Here is a 20,546-nt window from a genome sequence, read left to right as displayed (position 1 = left end):
GCTTTGTTCTGTGTTTTGGGTTGCTGTTAACCCCTGTAGAGTTCTTTGTTATGAGTTTTGGGTTGCCCTTAAACCCTAGAAAGCTGTTCTGTTCTCCTCTCACAGACATTTGAATTTGCTAGTCAACTGTGTTAATAATAATTGTTTTATTATTGGCGGTCGGATATTTATTTGAGAGCATCCGTAACACCACCTCAGGTAGTGCTCCCTTTTCTCCAGGCACCTCAAGCCCCGATCACGCCAGCCATGGCCACTGCATCCTGGCAACCTCTGATCTGGTGTGCATTGGGTGGCATTGTGTGGGCCTGGGCTTCTCGTACATCGGTGGCACCAAAAGGGAGGGCCCAAAGCGGTATCCCGCTAATGTGGTCTTCTGCGGTTCTTTTAGCACTGACCAGAACATCTCAGGCCTTGATTTTAGTAGCTGTGCTTCCTCAGGTCTTGGTTGTTGCGGAATGAAGACCTTGTAAGTGTACTTGTCCGGTGTAATTCTCTGAGTGCTGGCCTCAGAGCTAGTTGACGGTAATTTGCTTTTGGTGGGAGCTTTCTTTTCGCCTTTTTCTCCTCTGCTCCTCCGAGGTTTCACTGCCTGCACTTGGCTCTTCTTTGATGCTTGGCCACTGGGCACGGGTTTGCCCTTGACTTGTCCGGTCACAGGCTGCTTTTCTCCAGCGGAGTCCCCTGGGATTTCTGGAAGCCACCTAAAAGGACACAACGGGAGGGGTCTGTCTGCCTGAGGACACGATGGGTTTGGGGCCTCATCCTGCCCCTGTGAGCCTTGTGCCTCTTTCACAGCCTCCAGCAGCTGAGCTGATGGCTGCTCTCAGCTCATGAGGGGAAACCCCCTGAGCCAGGACCTTTGGCTGACACTCAGCTGTCCCCATGCACAGCTCGGGAGGCCATGCTGGAGCTCTCCTGAAGAAGAGGAGAGGAGCCATCCCTGTGAAATGGGGCCTCTCGGCAGCCTCGTCCTTCCCCTCTAGATGCTGCCATCACCACTGTTGGGCAAAGATGAAGGGCAAGTGTTTGGGGCTGGGGAATGGGCTCCTGCTGGGTCAGAAAACAACGCTGTGCAGACACCAGCCCTGAGCTTCCAGACTCACGTTGTCGCCTGTGTAAAACTGTGTTTGAGTAAACGTCTTGGTTATAGGGACACTATTCAAGTTCGAATTAGATCTACTGCATTTAAATATTCTAAGGAGGACAGGGAGTCATGCCTATACTATGTAAGTCTGATTACTTGTAAACAGTGCAGGCCTTACTTAGGACTATGCCCTTGGAGAGAAACTAAAAGACTGATTGAAAGGGATCATCCTGTCCAGAATGTGCTGAAAGGTGAGGAACTGCCAAAGCAGCACAAATTCAGCAAAAATCTATGGTAACTAGGGGAAAGGTCGAGACAGCAGAGGGAGATCACGACCACTGACTCAGTGTAAGACCAAAAAGACCCGCCCCCCCTCACCCTTTGAGTTTGCACAGAATAATAGTAACTTTAAGTCCAGACAAGGCAGGTTGTTAGCCAGGTGATATGAAACTATCCCACTGGTCATTACAGAAAATGCATATTCCTGTACTTCGAAGTGGACTGAAGTTCTGTTGTGCAGTGTGTTGGCTTCGCGGAACTACCAGCTAGCACTCATCTTACTACAAACATGAAAGAAATAAATACCTCTGCTCTGTGTGTATATTGGTGGGTTGCACATCAGGTAAATGACCCTGCTTGTGGGACAGTGACATGGCTGCAGATGACTTCCTCTTCTCCGTCGTCTTCATTTTCTGGAGCTGTGGGGCTTCATTACCAGTCAAGCTCGAACGGGCAGGCAGGGGCAGTTTAGTCAATCCCACTGGAACTGGGGACACCTTCTCAGAAGAACATCGTTGTGATGCTGCCGGCCCTGGTGACACAAAGGGGTGCTCAGGCCTCTTCCCAAAACATTTGAGAGGGCCATTCTCCTCCCGTCACAGCCAGCCCGACACCAGCTCTTGCCCAGCTCCTCATTTCCATGGCACAACATGGTTTTGTGACTATGTTATTGGCACCAGATTTGGGGAGGAGGAGCTGGGTGGTGCTGGTGACAGGACAGGGACTCTTGCAGAGGGGTCACTTCCCGGGGCCCTTGGATTGACATCCTCCCACTGTTCCCTTGGGCTCATCCCACCCTGGGGCTCAGTTTTGTGGAAGCCAATGAGTCGTTAGCAGAAAAGGCTGTGCCAAGCTGTCATGAAGCTTTGGCATAAGTCAGAGTCTTCTGACAATCATCACCAGGGATTTTCTTGTCAGATTACAGAACCCTGGTTGTCCGTGTTACGGCAAGAAGCCGGGAGCAGCTTTACCTTGCTTGTCTTGCCTGAGAGGTGGCAAGGCCTCTTTTTTCTTCCACTTGTTCTCATGGGGGACATTTCTCAAGGCCTTGTCAGAGCCCCTGGCCAGTGGTTTGGTCACAAGCTCCAGTTCAAACCTGGAGACAAAGAGACAACACCAGCATGACCCATAGCACCACGAGTCCTTGTGACAATCACCTGCTCACAGGCAGCTTTTGGCATTGCCGTAAAGGCCGTTGTTTTCCCAAGTCAACTAGTCCCCATTGCCAAGGACTGTCCTGGGAAATGGGGTCACCCAGAAGGCAAGTCCTGGCCACAATGGGAAGGGCATGTTGTCTAAACTCCTCCAACGGCTCCGTCAGATCTGCTCACAGGAATGACTTCAGGCCAGACACAATCGAGAGTCACTGCTCAGTGTCCCTGCGGCAGGACGCTTGTGGTCACAAGGGGCAAAAGCTCCCAAACTGCAGTTAGGTAGCTGCGTCAGCCAGAGGCTACAGCCACCAAGGTACTCACTCAGGAAAGACGATGACACGGCGGGTGAAAGTCAGGGAAGCAATGGGTACCACGCGGGACAGCAGCTGGAGAACCTGCAATGGAGAAACTTGGTGATGGCAGGATATCCTCAGTGTGGCCAAGGCACTCAACAGTGGAGTAGTTCAGGGCAGCAAGACGTGGTGGGACTATGCTCTCACCTGGCCTGAGCAGCTGGCCATGCCCTGCCAGTCCACACACAAGCCATGCTGGGGTACTGCTGTTGGCCTGTCCAAGTGGTGGGGATCTAAAAGCTTACCTTGAATGCAGCCCTTCCGGTGATCGTCTTCCCAGTAATCCTCTCCAGGAAGTCGGAGTAAAATTTCATTTGAGCCCTCTTGCCTTCGATGAGGAGCACCCCCACGTCCCTCAGGACAAGGGCAACGTTCTCCCCCTTCCCCAGGCATTGAGAGAGGAGGGATGTGGTGCCTTGGATGCAGTCTTTCACTTTCTGCCGGGACACAGAGGCTGCTGTTGCCACCTTGGCGTATTTGAGGAGCTCCAGCTCCTTACTGTCTGAAAAACCACAGAATGGGGAAGCAGGTGTTCACCCAGTGGCCCTCCTGCAGGTATTTCCCAAGGGCTACTTATTGCAGTCGCTGCCCAGAAAGGCCCCATTTTTGGACCTGCTCCGCCAAGGGGGCAGTTTGCTTTAGAGAAGCATCTCAGACCCAGGGAAGAAGGGATGCGACACAACCCCTTCACCCTGACCGTGCAGCCAGCCAGGGTTTCATGTGCAGTCTTACCAGGCAGGTCGTCCTTGTTGTCCTCGAGGTTGTGGACACCTGCAAGGTTCCTGGCCAGACGAAACACGGGTGTCTGGATAATCATGGCCTCCTTCCCAAGCTGGTTCCATTTGGGGACAACATCGAAGGAGCCGAGGGTGGGAATTCGGACACCCTGCAAGTGGAACAGAAGGGCCAAAGGGTGAGGACTGGTCAGAGGGAATAGCTAGAGGTAGCCCAGACCAGGGGTGGGGCTTTGGACCAGACCCTGCTCGCTCCTGCTGTTCAGAGACATGAGCCAGGGTAGTGGGAAGAGCTCTAGGGAGGAGCTGCCGAGCCATGTCCTTCCCCTTCCCCCTCTGAAAAAGCAGTGCTGGAGTCAGGGCAGGAGCAACCTCAGGACATCCAGGGGGTCTGCAGTGACCAGGATCAGCCCTCTGGTAAAATACCACCTCCCACAGGTGATACCACCCTTGCACAAGCCCTGTTTGTCCATTGGTGAGGACTTTTGGGGTGAATTTCCTGCTTTGTGAGGAGGGGAAGAGTAACTGCAGGCCATGCCCCAGGGCCACGGGGACAGCCCACCACTCTGGGTTGACTGGGAGGATATGGGTGTGTCCCGGTTCAGCTAGGATAGGGTTAAGTTTCCCCCGCAGAGAGAGGGGGAAGGGATCTCCAGCCGGGTTATTCGTACCATGCTGGCGTCAGGTCCAGGGGCAGAACCGTTTTACCGGGCTCTTTGGCGGGCTCGGTGGCGGGAACCTTTTTTCCGTAAACCAGCTACCTGTATTTCTCTGTATATCGTTTGTCTTGTTCACTGTTATTGCTGTTTATTGTTGTTACCATTGCTACTGTTGTTGTTCAGATTGTTCTATCACTCTGTTGTATTAAATTTCTTCTTATTTTAGCCCGGGTCTGTGCCTCACTGCCAGCCCAACCAGCCGCGGGTGGGGGAGGGGCAACGGCAATGTGCTTTCCGGTCCCGGCAGGGCTTAAAGGTGCTCAGGGTGTCACCCACCTTGTGCAGCAGGAGCTGTTCTTGAATGTATAAAGCCACCACATCCCAGATGGCTCTTTGCTCTGGAAAGCAAAGGAAAAGCAAAGGTCAAGCTCTGTGTCTGCTTCTCTCGACCCTCTGACATCCCCTGAGCGCTGGCACATTGGCCAATGTAAAGTGTCATTGCTGTCCCCAGCCCCAGATGGAGAGACTCCTGTGATGGCTGCATCGCTGAGTCTCACCCATACAATGCTGCAAGTGTCGGTCATGACACCTGCGGTGGATGTAGATGATCGTACCTTTGGCAGTGATTTTGAGCATCCCACCACTGAAGGCCATCTTGGAACGTCTCACATTGACAGGTTGCTCTTTAGCAGCGACATCCATGTTGGAGCTCATCCCTGTTCGTCCTACAGACGTTTCTCCAGGGTGCAGGACCCACAGCCTTGTGGCCCCTTTTATACCCCCATGTGCCTATGTCACAGACCCATTGTGACACGGTGATGACACGGCCACAGCAACCTGCTCCCTGCTGGGACAGGGCCACCACTGGTTGGTCATGGTGACACAGCACCTGCTGCCCTGCTGCCCTCTGTGACAGAGCTGCCACCACCCCGGTCTCAGTGCTCAGCAGTGACATGGGGCCCAGCCCATGGCTCCTTCCTCTGTGTCTGGTGTCCGGCTAATATATGTGGGGGCAGTCTCAGACAGGGCTTTGTAAAGCATTTTTGGTTGCCATTAAACCCTAGAAAGCTGTTCTGTTCTCCTCTCACAGACATTCAAACCTGTAATTTACGGAGAGCTAGTTAACTGTGTTAATCATAATTTTTAAATTTTTGGTGGTCGGTTGTTTATTTGAGAGCATCCTTAAGAACTGGCGTAGTTGGCAGGATGTTGATAGAGGAGATATTACAGAAATAGTGTTGTGCCCCGTCTCCCCCAGATGTGCAATGGGCGAAGGAGAGGTGGTTTGATCCGGTGGAAGTTGCGAGAAAGTTGGAACAAAGCCGGGGAAGTTGGTGGGTAAGCGGAAGCGAAGGAAAAATGTGCGCCGTATTGGGGGCCTGTTTGGTTTGGGTGCAGGATTACTTTGTAATGGTGGAGAAAGACGCCTTAGAGAAGCGGTTGGAAATCGATCATTTAAAGACAGACTTATTACGAGAAAGAGAGAGGAGGGGGTTATTAGAAAGAAAAATTGAAATTATGCTGGCACGAGCGAAGAAAGCTTCCCAGTGCTGTTCAGAGTCACAAGTTAATTCCAGGTGTAGATCTTGAGAAGTGGGATGGAGATATTTGGGGAGAGTCTGATGAAAGTGTCTCGGAGGAAATAGGGGAACTGGAGGCAAGACAGGTGCGACCTGTCATTAAACCAGGAAGGCACACAGGTCCACAAGGTGGGAAACCCCGAACCACGATCCGTACAACCCCCTGGACGGGAGCCAAGCTCGGTGAGCTTCAGGTTGAATATTCGCGTAAGCCGGGTGAAACTGAAACGGAGTATTTGTGGAGAGTTTCTTTAAGGGGGGGGGGGGGGGGGGGGGGATGAAATTTTGTTGAGTGATGACGAGGCAGGAGGTTTCTGGGGTCCCAGAGTGTTTTCAAGTGAGGGACCAACGGGTAACCAGTCGATAACATCACGAGTGGCTTACTGGTCTGGGGGTGTGGACCCTGAGGAGAGGGGAGAACCTGTTACCATAAAAGTAAAGGGACTGTCGGAGCTGGTGGAGGGAGTACAAAAGGCCGCTTGCATTCAGGCGATGGCTGAGAGGGGACGGTGCGGAATCCCGCTTGTGGCGTCGATGGACCCCAGCCACCTTAGAGCCCTTATTAGAGGGTCCCGGATGCCTTAAAGATACATGTGCTGTCCCTCAGAGAAAGGGTGCAAAGAGCTATTGAATGCAAGCAGCGAACCCCCCCCAGCCCTCACGTACACGTGTTAACGTGGGCAGAAGTGTTACAGGATCTGGCTGCTTATGGGCGAGAGATGGGCTGGACTGACCCGGGTGGGGGTGAAGATGGAAGCCCAAAGGGTTCGGCAAGACAGTCAGAAACTTCCCCCCAGGCAGCCTCCTTGTAGAGAGTTTAAACCACCCCAGGATAAATCCGGTCGATTTTACAATTCAAGAAGGAATCATCTTTGGCAGAAGGCGTTGGCACTGGGGGTACCCCGAGCAGTATTACGTGGGCAATCTACTGGTAACATCTCGAAGCTGGTGCAATTGCTGGAGGGCAGAACTCGAGAACAAAGGAAAAATCTTAGGGTTTGATGTTTTGGTAGGTAAACAGTGGTGTTTACCAGACAGCAGTGTGGAGTTTTGGAGTTTGGGGGACAGAACTTGCCTGTGTCTCTCAATATCCATTCCCAGCTGCTGCCAAACAGGGTATTTTTGAAGCGATTAATGATACTGAAAAATATTATAAATTGTACACGTTCCCCTTACAGTTCTCCGGTGTGGCCAGTCCGCAAACCAAGCCAAAGGTGGCAGTTAACAGCCGGTGATGGGCGGCTGAATGCCCATCCGGGCCTTCTGTCAGCGGCGGGGCCTGGCTGGTCTGGGGCAGCCAGGCCTGGGACGGGCTGTTTGTGGTGCCTTTGTCAGAAGCAGGGGTGGCTTTGCTCCCACGTGGGACAGCGGGCAATTTACATTTGTATGTCTCTCCCCAACAATTGCTTGCTATGCACTGGTTCAAAAACTCGCTAAAACCATGCCCCGAGAAGGGGTCAAGATCTCTGGAAACACCCCCCCCCCAACCCCCCACCCCCCCACCCCCAGTGAGAAACTGCGAGGAAGCGCTGTGTGCAGTGAGATCATTATTCCACACACGGCAGACAGGGTAGGAAACACCCAAATCAATTTAATCAGGTAACAGGAGCCACTTTGCTGCCGGGGTGGACCAGGAGTGGGCACACAAGGCATCAAGTGGGTGTTTCATACACCATCTTACCCTCAAGCTAATGGCATGGATGAGCGAATTAGTGGCTTGATCAAGAGACATGCCAATGTTTCATGACCTAACTAGGATGTAAGGTTGGCACAAGCGGTTTTTACTATTAATAACTGCTGGAGACATTATGTGAACCCGCAAATAGGAGCATTTTGTCCTATGGCACATCACCATCTCAGGTGATGATGCTACTATATTTGACAATCATAAGGGCCAGTTCCCCCTGAAAATATATGCGGGCCAACCTGCCATGGTGAAGTTGCCCTCAGCTGGCATTGTGCCTATGACCGTGGTAAAATCTAGGGGTTTACATGCCTGGGGAGGCCTTAGATAAAGGTGGAAAACCTCACTGAATCAGTGCCTGAAGGATAATCCCCGATGTCTAACTTGATGCCCTGGTTCTGATCCGAGGCCTAGTTCTGGTTTTTTGTTAGGCTCCTGCAGGAACAGATGACTTCGGCATCCTGCTTGGCCATGGGGGTCCATATGGACGATCAAGACTCAGATGACAATGTGGTGGCAAATGGATCTTGTGAAATTGGCAGCATTCATGTAATAAACCATTGTAACTAATTTGCTAAGTTAAGCAAGGCGGGTACGATACGTTTGAATGATCTGTAAATGTTAAACCATACTATCCTGCTGTCTAAAGTATGGTAAAAATAGAATACGGTAACCTGTGTGGGTTTTGAAAAGATTTGCGATTACTATAACCTATATTACAATTAATATTTGAATATATATAAGGATAAAATATGAAGTATGCCATTCGGTTGGAAATATGTAACTGCTTCTTGGAAACCCCATCACCTAGAGCTGATAGATAACCACTTCTTAGAAACCTCATCACCTAGAGATAACATGTAACTGCTGCTTGAAGAAAAGCCCGCCAAAAGATGGGATCATGAAGCTTTTAAAAGATCCAATAGGAGACGAGCGCACCAAGAGACCAAGGCTTTGAGACTTTCAAAGGATCCAGTGGAGAAAGAGCAGGACAACCATCTGACGAGAGAGGATTGGTTAAGACGGTGGTACAGGAGTATAGAAGCCGCTGCTTTTTAGAACTCGGTGTGTGTCTTGGTGGAGTGGAGACTCCTGGCACACCCAGCGCTGCTTTGTCTATTGTTTCTCACCCTAAATCAATTGAACCCGATTAAAAAGATACATACATTTACAGAGTGGCTCGTTTGATTGTAACATTCAGAAGAATGTGATTGAACTTGGTGCTATTGTGTTAATGTCACTTCAGGTCAAAAGAATGAAGAAAGTAGCAAGAGACTTGAGGCAATTGTTGCCATATTAAGCATTGATTAATTGGATATGTTTAAATCTTCCTTGTTAGAATGGTTAATCAGCTTCCTTCAATGTTGATTGTAATACATTGTATGGTTGGAGGGTTGGTTTATTTTAAGATGTGATTGTAGAATCATCTAGGGATGACAATCCACAATGAGTATGGAGACTCACCAGGACTGCACTCCCTTTTAACCTTGGAGGCAAGAGCTGACTGCGCCACCACTTCAAGGAAACCAGCCGAATCATGACTGTAGTCACAGGGTGGATTGTGTCAGGTGCGCCCGCCCAGTGAGAGCAGAGGTTCTTGGCTGCTGAAGTGCAGCAGCTCCCGGCTGCTTTTGTTGTCAGGGCCTCGCGGTAGTTGGGGCCTTTGGCCAACAGGAGCCGCTATTGACTGCAGGTCAGATTGGGCCTGGGGATAAATGGAGTCCCCTGGGGGAGACATTTGAAGCTCGTCCCCTGGAGCAGCAGCTTCGGTCGAGAACTCTCCCCTTGGGTCAGGACGCTGCCCAAAGAAACTCCTCGAGGGGCCTTGGGTCGGGACGCTGCCCTGAGCAGGCCCTCGAGGGTGAGAGCCCTCACTTGTCAGGAGAGTAATAAAGCGTTTTGGGTTGTCATTAAACCCTAGGTAGCAGGGCTTTGTAAAGCATTTGGGGTTGTGGAGTGGGGCTTTGTTCTGTGTTTTGGGTTGCTGTTAACCCCTGTAGAGTTCTTTGTTATGAGTTTTGGGTTGCCCTTAAACCCTAGAAAGCTGTTCTGTTCTCCTCTCACAGACATTTGAATTTGCTAGTCAACTGTGTTAATAATAATTGTTTTATTATTGGCGGTCGGATATTTATTTGAGAGCATCCGTAACACCACCTCAGGTAGTGCTCCCTTTTCTCCAGGCACCTCAAGCCCCGATCACGCCAGCCATGGCCACTGCATCCTGGCAACCTCTGATCTGGTGTGCATTGGGTGGCATTGTGTGGGCCTGGGCTTCTCGTACATCGGTGGCACCAAAAGGGAGGGCCCAAAGCGGTATCCCGCTAATGTGGTCTTCTGCGGTTCTTTTAGCACTGACCAGAACATCTCAGGCCTTGATTTTAGTAGCTGTGCTTCCTCAGGTCTTGGTTGTTGCGGAATGAAGACCTTGTAAGTGTACTTGTCCGGTGTAATTCTCTGAGTGCTGGCCTCAGAGCTAGTTGACGGTAATTTGCTTTTGGTGGGAGCTTTCTTTTCGCCTTTTTCTCCTCTGCTCCTCCGAGGTTTCACTGCCTGCACTTGGCTCTTCTTTGATGCTTGGCCACTGGGCACGGGTTTGCCCTTGACTTGTCCGGTCACAGGCTGCTTTTCTCCAGCGGAGTCCCCTGGGATTTCTGGAAGCCACCTAAAAGGACACAACGGGAGGGGTCTGTCTGCCTGAGGACACGATGGGTTTGGGGCCTCATCCTGCCCCTGTGAGCCTTGTGCCTCTTTCACAGCCTCCAGCAGCTGAGCTGATGGCTGCTCTCAGCTCATGAGGGGAAACCCCCTGAGCCAGGACCTTTGGCTGACACTCAGCTGTCCCCATGCACAGCTCGGGAGGCCATGCTGGAGCTCTCCTGAAGAAGAGGAGAGGAGCCATCCCTGTGAAATGGGGCCTCTCGGCAGCCTCGTCCTTCCCCTCTAGATGCTGCCATCACCACTGTTGGGCAAAGATGAAGGGCAAGTGTTTGGGGCTGGGGAATGGGCTCCTGCTGGGTCAGAAAACAACGCTGTGCAGACTCCAGCCCTGAGCTTCCAGACTCACGTTGTCGCCTGTGTAAAACTGTGTTCGAGTAAACGTCTTGGTTATAGGGACACTATTCAAGTTCGAATTAGATCTACTGCATTTAAATATTCTAAGGAGGACAGGGAGTCATGCCTATACTATGTAAGTCTGATTACTTGTAAACAGTGCAGGCCTTACTTAGGACTATGCCCTTGGAGAGAAACTAAAAGACTGATTGAAAGGGATCATCCTGTCCAGAATGTGCTGAAAGGTGAGGAACTGCCAAAGCAGCACAAATTCAGCAAAAATCTATGGTAACTAGGGGAAAGGTCGAGACAGCAGAGGGAGATCACGACCACTGACTCAGTGTAAGACCAAAAAGACCCGCCCCCCCTCACCCTTTGAGTTTGCACAGAATAATAGTAACTTTAAGTCCAGACAAGGCAGGTTGTTAACCAGGTGATATGAAACTATCCCACTGGTCATTACAGAAAATGCATATTCCTGTACTTCGAAGTGGACTGAAGTTCTGTTGTGCAGTGTGTTGGCTTCGCGGAACTACCAGCTAGCACTCATCTTACTACAAACATGAAAGAAATAAATACCTCTGCTCTGTGTGTATATTGGTGGGTTGCACATCAGGTAAATGACCCTGCTTGTGGGACAGTGACATGGCTGCAGATGACTTCCTCTTCTCCGTCGTCTTCATTTTCTGGAGCTGTGGGGCTTCATTACCAGTCAAGCTCGAACGGGCAGGCAGGGGCAGTTTAGTCAATCCCACTGGAACTGGGGACACCTTCTCAGAAGAACATCGTTGTGATGCTGCCGGCCCTGGTGACACAAAGGGGTGCTCAGGCCTCTTCCCAAAACATTTGAGAGGGCCATTCTCCTCCCGTCACAGCCAACCCGACACCAGCTCTTGCCCAGCTCCTCATTTCCATGGCACAACATGGTTTTGTGACTATGTTATTGGCACCAGATTTGGGGAGGAGGAGCTGGGTGGTGCTGGTGACAGGACAGGGACTCTTGCAGAGGGGTCACTTCCCGGGGCCCTTGGATTGACATCCTCCCACTGTTCCCTTGGGCTCATCCCACCCTGGGGCTCAGTTTTGTGGAAGCCAATGAGTCGTTAGCAGAAAAGGCTGTGCCAAGCTGTCATGAAGCTTTGGCATAAGTCAGAGTCTTCTGACAATCATCACCAGGGATTTTCTTGTCAGATTACAGAACCCTGGTTGTCCGTGTTACGGCAAGAAGCCGGGAGCAGCTTTACCTTGCTTGTCTTGCCTGAGAGGTGGCAAGGCCTCTTTTTTCTTCCACTTGTTCTCATGGGGGACATTTCTCAAGGCCTTGTCAGAGCCCCTGGCCAGTGGTTTGGTCACAAGCTCCAGTTCAAACCTGGAGACAAAGAGACAACACCAGCATGACCCATAGCACCACGAGTCCTTGTGACAATCACCTGCTCACAGGCAGCTTTTGGCATTGCCGTAAAGGCCGTTGTTTTCCCAAGTCAACTAGTCCCCATTGCCAAGGACTGTCCTGGGAAATGGGGTCACCCAGAAGGCAAGTCCTGGCCACAATGGGAAGGGCATGTTGTCTAAACTCCTCCAACGGCTCCGTCAGATCTGTTCACAGGAATGACTTCAGGCCAGACACAATCGAGAGTCACTGCTCAGTGTCCCTGCGGCAGGACGCTTGTGGTCACAAGGGGCAAAAGCTCCCAAACTGCAGTTAGGTAGCTGCGTCAGCCAGAGGCTACAGCCACCAAGGTACTCACTCAGGAAAGACGATGACACGGCGGGTGAAAGTCAGGGAAGCAATGGGTACCACGCGGGACAGCAGCTGGAGAACCTGCAATGGAGAAACTTGGTGATGGCAGGATATCCTCAGTGTGGCCAAGGCACTCAACAGTGGAGTAGTTCAGGGCAGCAAGACGTGGTGGGACTATGCTCTCACCTGGCCTGAGCAGCTGGCCATGCCCTGCCAGTCCACACACAAGCCATGCTGGGGTACTGCTGTTGGCCTGTCCAAGTGGTGGGGATCTAAAAGCTTACCTTGAATGCAGCCCTTCCGGTGATCGTCTTCCCAGTAATCCTCTCCAGGAAGTCGGAGTAAAATTTCATTTGAGCCCTCTTGCCTTCGATGAGGAGCACCCCCACGTCCCTCAGGACAAGGGCAACGTTCTCCCCCTTCCCCAGGCATTGAGAGAGGAGGGATGTGGTGCCTTGGATGCAGTCTTTCACTTTCTGCCGGGACACAGAGGCTGCTGTTGCCACCTTGGCGTATTTGAGGAGCTCCAGCTCCTTACTGTCTGAAAAACCACAGAATGGGGAAGCAGGTGTTCACCCAGTGGCCCTCCTGCAGGTATTTCCCAAGGGCTACTTATTGCAGTCGCTGCCCAGAAAGGCCCCATTTTTGGACCTGCTCCGCCAAGGGGGCAGTTTGCTTTAGAGAAGCATCTCAGACCCAGGGAAGAAGGGATGCGACACAACCCCTTCACCCTGACCGCGCAGCCAGCCAGGGTTTCATGTGCAGTCTTACCAGGCAGGTCGTCCTTGTTGTCCTCGAGGTTGTGGACACCTGCAAGGTTCCTGGCCAGACGAAACACGGGTGTCTGGATAATCATGGCCTCCTTCCCAAGCTGGTTCCATTTGGGGACAACATCGAAGGAGCCGAGGGTGGGAATTCGGACACCCTGCAAGTGGAACAGAAGGGCCAAAGGGTGAGGACTGGTCAGAGGGAATAGCTAGAGGTAGCCCAGACCAGGGGTGGGGCTTTGGACCAGACCCTGCTCGCTCCTGCTGTTCAGAGACATGAGCCAGGGTAGTGGGAAGAGCTCTAGGGAGGAGCTGCCGAGCCATGTCCTTCCCCTTCCCCCTCTGAAAAAGCAGTGCTGGAGTCAGGGCAGGAGCAACCTCAGGACATCCAGGGGGTCTGCAGTGACCAGGATCAGCCCTCTGGTAAAATACCACCTCCCACAGGTGATACCACCCTTGCACAAGCCCTGTTTGTCCATTGGTGAGGACTTTTGGGGTGAATTTCCTGCTTTGTGAGGAGGGGAAGAGTAACTGCAGGCCATGCCCCAGGGCCACGGGGACAGCCCAGCCACTCTGGGTTGACTGGGAGGATATGGGTGTGTCCCGGTTCAGCTAGGATAGGGTTAAGTTTCCCCCGCAGAGAGAGGGGGAAGGGATCTCCAGCCGGGTTATTCGTACCATGCTGGCGTCAGGTCCAGGGGCAGAACCGTTTTACCGGGCTCTTTGGCGGGCTCGGTGGCGGGAACCTTTTTTCCGTAAACCAGCTAGCGGTATTTCTCTGTATATCGTTTGTCTTGTTCACTGTTATTGCTGTTTATTGTTGTTACCATTGCTACTGTTGTTGTTCAGATTGTTCTATCACTCTGTTGTATTAAATTTCTTCTTATTTTAGCCCGGGTCTGTGCCTCACTGCCAGCCCAACCAGCCGCGGGTGGGGGAGGGGCAACGGCAATGTGCTTTCCGGTCCCGGCAGGGCTTAAAGGTGCTCAGGGTGTCACCCACCTTGTGCAGCAGGAGCTGTTCTTGAATGTAGAAAGCCACCACATCCCAGATGGCTCTTTGCTCTGGAAAGCAAAGGAAAAGCAAAGGTCAAGCTCTGTGTCTGCTTCTCTCGACCCTCTGACATCCCCTGAGCGCTGGCACATTGGCCAATGTAAAGTGTCATTGCTGTCCCCAGCCCCAGATGGAGAGACTCCTGTGATGGCTGCATCGCTGAGTCTCACCCATACAATGCTGCAAGTGTCGGTCATGACACCTGCGGTGGATGTAGATGATCGTACCTTTGGCAGTGATTTTGAGCATCCCACCACTGAAGGCCATCTTGGAACGTCTCACATTGACAGGTTGCTCTTTAGCAGCGACATCCATGTTGGAGCTCATCCCTGTTCGTCCTACAGACGTTTCTCCAGGGTGCAGGACCCACAGCCTTGTGGCCCCTTTTATACCCCCATGTGCCTATGTCACAGACCCATTGTGACACGGTGATGACACGGCCACAGCAACCTGCTCCCTGCTGGGACAGGGCCACCACTGGTTGGTCATGGTGACACAGCACCTGCTGCCCTGCTGCCCTCTGTGACAGAGCTGCCACCACCCCGGTCTCAGTGCTCAGCAGTGACATGGGGCCCAGCCCATGGCTCCTTCCTCTGTGTCTGGTGTCCGGCTAATATATGTGGGGGCAGTCTCAGACAGGGCTTTGTAAAGCATTTTTGGTTGCCATTAAACCCTAGAAAGCTGTTCTGTTCTCCTCTCACAGACATTCAAACCTGTAATTTACGGAGAGCTAGTTAACTGTGTTAATCATAATTTTTAAATTTTTGGTGGTCGGTTGTTTATTTGAGAGCATCCTTAAGAACTGGCGTAGTTGGCAGGATGTTGATAGAGGAGATATTACAGAAATAGTGTTGTGCCCCGTCTCCCCCAGATGTGCAATGGGCGAAGGAGAGGTGGTTTGATCCGGTGGAAGTTGCGAGAAAGTTGGAACAAAGCCGGGGAAGTTGGTGGGTAAGCGGAAGCGAAGGAAAAATGTGCGCCATATTGGGGGCCTGTTTGGTTTGGGTGCAGGATTACTTTGTAATGGTGGAGAAAGACGCCTTAGAGAAGCGGTTGGAAATCGATCATTTAAAGACAGACTTATTACGAGAAAGAGAGAGGAGGGGGTTATTAGAAAGAAAAATTGAAATTATGCTGGCACGAGCGAAGAAAGCTTCCCAGTGCTGTTCAGAGTCACAAGTTAATTCCAGGTGTAGATCTTGAGAAGTGGGATGGAGATATTTGGGGAGAGTCTGATGAAAGTGTCTCGGAGGAAATAGGGGAACTGGAGGCAAGACAGGTGCGACCTGTCATTAAACCAGGAAGGCACACAGGTCCACAAGGTGGGAAACCCCGAACCACGATCCGTACAACCCCCTGGACGGGAGCCAAGCTCGGTGAGCTTCAGGTTGAATATTCGCGTAAGCCGGGTGAAACTGAAACGGAGTATTTGTGGAGAGTTTCTTTAAGGGGGGGGGGGGGGGGGGGGGATGAAATTTTGTTGAGTGATGACGAGGCAGGAGGTTTCTGGGGTCCCAGAGTGTTTTCAAGTGAGGGACCAACGGGTAACCAGTCGATAACATCACGAGTGGCTTACTGGTCTGGGGGTGTGGACCCTGAGGAGAGGGGAGAACCTGTTACCATAAAAGTAAAGGGACTGTCGGAGCTGGTGGAGGGAGTACAAAAGGCCGCTTGCATTCAGGCGATGGCTGAGAGGGGACGGTGCGGAATCCCGCTTGTGGCGTCGGTGGACCCCAGCCACCTTAGAGCCCTTATTAGAGGGTCCCGGATGCCTTAAAGATACATGTGCTGTCCCTCAGAGAAAGGGTGCAAAGAGCTATTGAATGCAAGCAGCGAACCCCCCCCAGCCCTCACGTACACGTGTTAACGTGGGCAGAAGTGTTACAGGATCTGGCTGCTTATGGGCGAGAGATGGGCTGGACTGACCCGGGTGGGGGTGAAGATGGAAGCCCAAAGGGTTCGGCAAGACAGTCAGAAACTTCCCCCCAGGCAGCCTCCTTGTAGAGAGTTTAAACCACCCCAGGATAAATCCGGTCGATTTTACAATTCAAGAAGGAATCATCTTTGGCAGAAGGCGTTGGCACTGGGGGTACCCCGAGCAGTATTACGTGGGCAATCTACTGGTAACATCTCGAAGCTGGTGCAATTGCTGGAGGGCAGAACTCGAGAACAAAGGAAAAATCTTAGGGTTTGATGTTTTGGTAGGTAAACAGTGGTGTTTACCAGACAGCAGTGTGGAGTTTTGGAGTTTGGGGGACAGAACTTGCCTGTGTCTCTCAATATCCATTCCCAGCTGCTGCCAAACAGGGTATTTTTGAAGCGATTAATGATACTGAAAAATATTATAAATTGTACACGTTCCCCTTACAGTTCTCCGGTGTGGCCAGTCCGCAAACCAAGCCAAAGGTGGCAGTTAACAGCCGGTGATGGGCGGCTGAATGCCCATCCGGGCCTTCTGTCAGCGGCGGGGCCTGGCTGGGCTGGGGCAGCCAGGCCTGGGACGGGCTGTTTGTGGTGCCTTTGTCAGAAGCAGGGGTGGCTTTGCTCCCACGTGGGACAGCGGGCAATTTACATTTGTATGTCTCTCCCCAACAATTGCTTGCTATGCACTGGTTCAAAAACTCGCTAAAACCATGCCCCGAGAAGGGGTCAAGATCTCTGGAAACACCCCCCCCCCAACCCCCCACCCCCCCACCCCCAGTGAGAAACTGCGAGGAAGCGCTGTGTGCAGTGAGATCATTATTCCACACACGGCAGACAGGGTAGGAAACACCCAAATCAATTTAATCAGGTAACAGGAGCCACTTTGCTGCCGGGGTGGACCAGGAGTGGGCACACAAGGCATCAAGTGGGTGTTTCATACACCATCTTACCCTCAAGCTAATGGCATGGATGAGCGAATTAGTGGCTTGATCAAGAGACATGCCAATGTTTCATGACCTAACTAGGATGTAAGGTTGGCACAAGCGGTTTTTACTATTAATAACTGCTGGAGACATTATGTGAACCCGCAAATAGGAGCATTTTGTCCTATGGCACATCACCATCTCAGGTGATGATGCTACTATATTTGACAATCATAAGGGCCAGTTCCCCCTGAAAATATATGCGGGCCAACCTGCCATGGTGAAGTTGCCCTCAGCTGGCATTGTGCCTATGACCGTGGTAAAATCTAGGGGTTTACATGCCTGGGGAGGCCTTAGATAAAGGTGGAAAACCTCACTGAATCAGTGCCTGAAGGATAATCCCCGATGTCTAACTTGATGCCCTGGTTCTGATCCGAGGCCTAGTTCTGGTTTTTTGTTAGGCTCCTGCAGGAACAGATGACTTCGGCATCCTGCTTGGCCATGGGGGTCCATATGGACGATCAAGACTCAGATGACAATGTGGTGGCAAATGGATCTTGTGAAATTGGCAGCATTCATGTAATAAACCATTGTAACTAATTTGCTAAGTTAAGCAAGGCGGGTACGATACGTTTGAATGATCTGTAAATGTTAAACCATACTATCCTGCTGTCTAAAGTATGGTAAAAATAGAATACGGTAACCTGTGTGGGTTTTGAAAAGATTTGCGATTACTATAACCTATATTACAATTAATATTTGAATATATATAAGGATAAAATATGAAGTATGCCATTCGGTTGGAAATATGTAACTGCTTCTCGGAAACCCCATCACCTAGAGCTGATAGATAACCACTTCTTAGAAACCTCATCACCTAGAGATAACATGTAACTGCTGCTTGAAGAAAAGCCCGCCAAAAGATGGGATCATGAAGCTTTTAAAAGATCCAATAGGAGACGAGCGCACCAAGAGACCAAGGCTTTGAGACTTTCAAAGGATCCAGTGGAGAAAGAGCAGGACAACCATCTGACGAGAGAGGATTGGTTAAGACGGTGGTACAGGAGTATAGAAGCCGCTGCTTTTTAGAACTCGGTGTGTGTCTTGGTGGAGTGGAGACTCCTGGCACACCCAGCGCTGCTTTGTCTATTGTTTCTCACCCTAAATCAATTGAACCCGATTAAAAAGATACATACATTTACAGAGTGGCTTGTTTGATTGTAACATTCAGAAGAATGTGATTGAACTTGGTGCTATTGTGTTAATGTCACTTCAGGTCAAAAGAATGAAGAAAGTAGCAAGAGACTTGAGGCAATTGTTGCCATATTAAGCATTGATTAATTGGATATGTTTAAATCTTCCTTGTTAGAATGGTTAATCAGCTTCCTTCAATGTTGATTGTAATACATTGTATGGTTGGAGGGTTGGTTTATTTTAAGATGTGATTGTAGAATCATCTAGGGATGACAATCCACAATGAGTATGGAGACTCACCAGGACTGCACTCCCTTTTAACCTTGGAGGCAAGAGCTGACTGCGCCACCACTTCAAGGAAACCAGCCGAATCATGACTGTAGTCACAGGGTGGATTGTGTCAGGTGCGCCCGCCCAGTGAGAGCAGAGGTTCTTGGCTGCTGAAGTGCAGCAGCTCCCGGCTGCTTTTGTTGTCAGGGCCTCGCGGTAGTTGGGGCCTTTGGCCAACAGGAGCCGCTATTGACTGCAGGTCAGATTGGGCCTGGGGATAAATGGAGTCCCCTGGGGGAGACATTGGGAGCTCGTCCCCTGGAGCAGCAGCTTCGGTCGAGGACTCTCCCCTTGGGTCAGGACGCTGCCCAAAGAAACTCCTCGAGGGGCCTTGGGTCGGGACGCTGCCCTGAGCAGGCCCTCGAGGGTGAGAGCCCTCACTTGTCAGGAGAGTAATAAAGCGTTTTGGGTTGTCATTAAACCCTAGGTAGCAGGGCTTTGTAAAGCATTTGGGGTTGTGGAGTGGGGCTTTGTTCTGTGTTTTGGGTTGCTGTTAACCCCTGTAGAGTTCTTTGTTATGAGTTTTGGGTTGCCCTTAAACCCTAGAAAGCTGTTCTGTTCTCCTCTCACAGACATTTGAATTTGCTAGTCAACTGTGTTAATAATAATTGTTTTATTATTGGCGGTCGGATATTTATTTGAGAGCATCCGTAACACCACCTCAGGTAGTGCTCCCTTTTCTCCAGGCACCTCAAGCCCCGATCACGCCAGCCATGGCCACTGCATCCTGGCAACCTCTGATCTGGTGTGCATTGGGTGGCATTGTGTGGGCCTGGGCTTCTCGTACATCGGTGGCACCAAAAGGGAGGGCCCAAAGCGGTATCCCGCTAATGTGGTCTTCTGCGGTTCTTTTAGCACTGACCAGAACATCTCAGGCCTTGATTTTAGTAGCTGTGCTTCCTCAGGTCTTGGTTGTTGCGGAATGAAGACCTTGTAAGTGTACTTGTCCGGTGTAATTCTCTGAGTGCTGGCCTCAGAGCTAGTTGACGGTAATTTGCTTTTGGTGGGAGCTTTCTTTTCGCCTTTTTCTCCTCTGCTCCTCCGAGGTTTCACTGCCTGCACTTGGCTCTTCTTTGATGCTTGGCCACTGGGCACGGGTTTGCCCTTGACTTGTCCGGTCACAGGCTGCTTTTCTCCAGCGGAGTCCCCTGGGATTTCTGGAAGCCACCTAAAAGGACACAACGGGAGGGGTCTGTCTGCCTGAGGACACGATGGGTTTGGGGCCTCATCCTGCCCCTGTGAGCCTTGTGCCTCTTTCACAGCCTCCAGCAGCTGAGCTGATGGCTGCTCTCAGCTCATGAGGGGAAACCCCCTGAGCCAGGACCTTTGGCTGACACTCAGCTGTCCCCATGCACAGCTCGGGAGGCCATGCTGGAGCTCTCCTGAAGAAGAGGAGAGGAGCCATCCCTGTGAAATGGGGCCTCTCGGCAGCCTCGTCCTTCCCCTCTAGATGCTGCCATCACCACTGTTGGGCAAAGATGAAGGGCAAGTGTTTGGGGCTGGGGAATGGGCTCCTGCTGGGTCAGAAAACAACGCTGTGCAGACTCCAGCCCTGAGCTTCCAGACTCACGTTGTCGCCTGTGTAAAACTGTGTTTGAGTAAACGTCTTGGTTATAGGGACACTATTCAAGTTCGAATTAGATCTACTGCATTTAAATATTCTAAGGAGGACAGGGAGTCATGCCTATACTATGTAAGTCTGATTACTTGTAAACAGTGCAGGCCTTACTTAGGACTATGCCCTTGGAGAGAAACTAAAAGACTGATTGAAAGGGATCATCCTGTCCAGAATGTGCTGAAAGGTGAGGAACTGCCAAAGCAGCACAAATTCAGCAAAAATCTATGGTAACTAGGGGAAAGGTCGAGACAGCAGAGGGAGATCACGACCACTGACTCAGTGTAAGACCAAAAAGACCCGCCCCCCCTCACCCTTTGAGTTTGCACAGAATAATAGTAACTTTAAGTCCAGACAAGGCAGGTTGTTAACCAGGTGATATGAAACTATCCCACTGGTCATTACAGAAAATGCATATTCCT

The sequence above is a fragment of the Athene noctua genome, chromosome 1, assembly GCF_965140245.1.
Source record: "Athene noctua chromosome 1, bAthNoc1.hap1.1, whole genome shotgun sequence".
NCBI lineage: Eukaryota > Metazoa > Chordata > Aves > Strigiformes > Strigidae > Athene > Athene noctua.
The sequence above is the reverse complement of the archived record's forward strand: the minus strand, read 5'-3'. Positions refer to the sequence as shown.